This window comes from Adiantum capillus-veneris, chromosome 17, assembly GCF_014529385.1.
Source record: "Adiantum capillus-veneris isolate H3 chromosome 17, ASM1452938v2, whole genome shotgun sequence".
Classification (NCBI taxonomy): Eukaryota; Viridiplantae; Streptophyta; class Polypodiopsida; order Polypodiales; family Pteridaceae; genus Adiantum; species Adiantum capillus-veneris.
The window spans coordinates 119,157,841-119,160,172 of record NC_140947.1 but is presented as its reverse complement, the minus strand read 5'-3'; the positions used below and the strand labels follow the sequence as shown (position 1 = coordinate 119,160,172).

The 2,332-nt window shown below is 40.5% G+C and overlaps 1 pseudogene; it reads right to left on the bottom strand.

Moving 5' to 3' along the window:
* Nucleotides 1-207: 207 nt before the first annotated feature.
* On the bottom strand, nt 208-1,395 carry LOC147437964 (uncharacterized; annotated as a pseudogene).
* Between the last annotated feature and the right edge of the window lie 937 nt (nt 1,396-2,332).

Below are 2,332 nucleotides of genomic sequence, written 5' to 3'. Positions count from 1 at the left end.
CTCTCTCATGGATACACAATGTGGTGGCATCGTCCATTGTGGCTCAATGGGTCGTGCATTGAGTTCTCTCATCTCGATAGCTCGTGGTAGCTCTGCTTTCGGTATAATTAGCTGTGTGGCACTCGCTGTGTCAAGGGTGACTCTCGATGGTGGCTGTGAGGATCGTGGTCTCAAGCTCATCTCAGTCTCGGTCCATAGATTTTGCGATTATAACTGCTCAAGAGACGCATCAATCTCGGGTCTCAACCTACATCTAGAATCTTCTATGGTGTCATGTGGCACAATGGGTTTATGTGGGAATCTTGAAGGTGCTCTACTACTGGGTGATCTCAGTGTGTGCATAGACACTAGCTCTGGCTCCGCTATGGCACTACGAATAGGTGATCTAGGGCTAGGAGTAAGTCTGTATGGAAGACAAAAAATCATCATGTATGTGCTCCAACCATCAAGACCAACATAGGTCCTACTACCCATGGATGCACCAAAATCTACCTAAGGCTCTAGGACATGCATCTTTGACTCTCTAGAATACATGGGATCATCCTCATCAGCAAATAACATACCATCATGCATCTGTCGTAGCTGAACGGTCACTAGATGGGACTGTGTGGCAACAATGTCCTCAAGATATGCCACTATAATCTCCTGTCTCGTCTCTACCCTTTGGACTCGGTAGAGTACCTCTATTGAATCTATGAGATGATCATGCAGCATAGGGTGTGCATTGGCTCTAAATGTCTGGAAAGCAAGAGTAGAATGGTCATGAGGCGGAAGCCTCACCTAATACTGAGCAATATGATGATAGTGACGTATAGGTCGATCACGATAGCATAAAAGTCCGTCGTACTCTCCTACCAACCGTAACAATACTAAATCAGAGCCACTAGGGGTCATGGTCACCAAAATCTATCGATATATGTCAAATCTAGCAATAAAAGGCTAGCCAAGCACTAATCTGGGGTCACTGCATATGAACAAGCACAATTAACACACTTACAAGTTTACACACACATAATTTTTTTGCAATTTTGACGGCATAATGGCGTGATTTTGTGACTCAGAAAACTGATCTGTAATCACCATAACATCATCAAGCATACAAGTGTTTTCTACTCATTCAATCGGCACAAAAATCTCCACAAATTGCACCTAAAATGTGCACATTTTTGCCTACATATAGGCAAACACGAAACCGCTCCTAATTTTAGCACATCAAGTGCGCTTAAACCACTTGGATTCTTGCAAAAATCAACAAATACAATCAAAATTAGTGCACTCACATAACACTAAAGAATCACATTGATTCCAACTCCAAATGACGCCTACACACATGTGTGTGTTCTCGCATCCGCTTAACCGCACCTTCACCAACATGCAACCAACACAAACTCTCATGTGTAGCATCAATTTCATTAAAAATAAACACAAAAAAATAAGGGGCATGCATCCAATTAGTGATTTAGCAATGTGTGGCACAAAAAGCCCATATAATTAGTGAGTAATTAGAGGGGATAATTAACAAAAAATCCCCTAATTACACACTAAAAATTGCACAATTTTGCATGAAATTTTTACAAATTTCTTGCAAAAGAGTGATTGTCTTGCCTCTAGTTAGGCTTATAAACACATGTGTGCACTCAATGGTTAGTAGATTAGTGTGAAATTAGTGTGTACAAAGAGGAAAAAAACACAAAATTAGTCTACAAGCAACACAAAACAAACCGTATTGCCATTCCTTCAATCAACACCAAATCCTAATGAAAATTAAACTCAAATCATAACACGGGTGATCCTATAGCTTAGGCGCTTGATCCCCGAAAATGATGCCAATGTTGGCAGTCATAGCATAGCACACAACCCACCGAAATAATGTCAATCAGGTGGATCGAAACCCGGCTAGTGCATGGAGATGTGGATGTACCAAATGCGATGGATTGAGGATTCTAATGAGAGAATAGGAGCTAGTGATTAGAGAAGAGGATATGCAAGAAGAGATGGGAAGCTCTTCGCACACACACCTCGATCCATCACTCAAGTCTTACAAGCTCAAGGAAATGATGTTAATCTCTCACAGATGACTAACATTCACTCACAAAATCATGCACACACAAGAATATGGAAGCCAAGATTAGAGAAATGCAATTCCATTGCCTCAACACACACACTCTAATTAAGCACACACATGAAGAAAGTGCACAACACATGAGGAAATTAACAAGAGGAGAGAATGATTAGATGAAATTAGAGACTAATAATCACAAATCTAAGCATCACATCACATAGAGTGTCATAAAATCTAATATCTAACCAACCCAAATGATTTTCTCATATT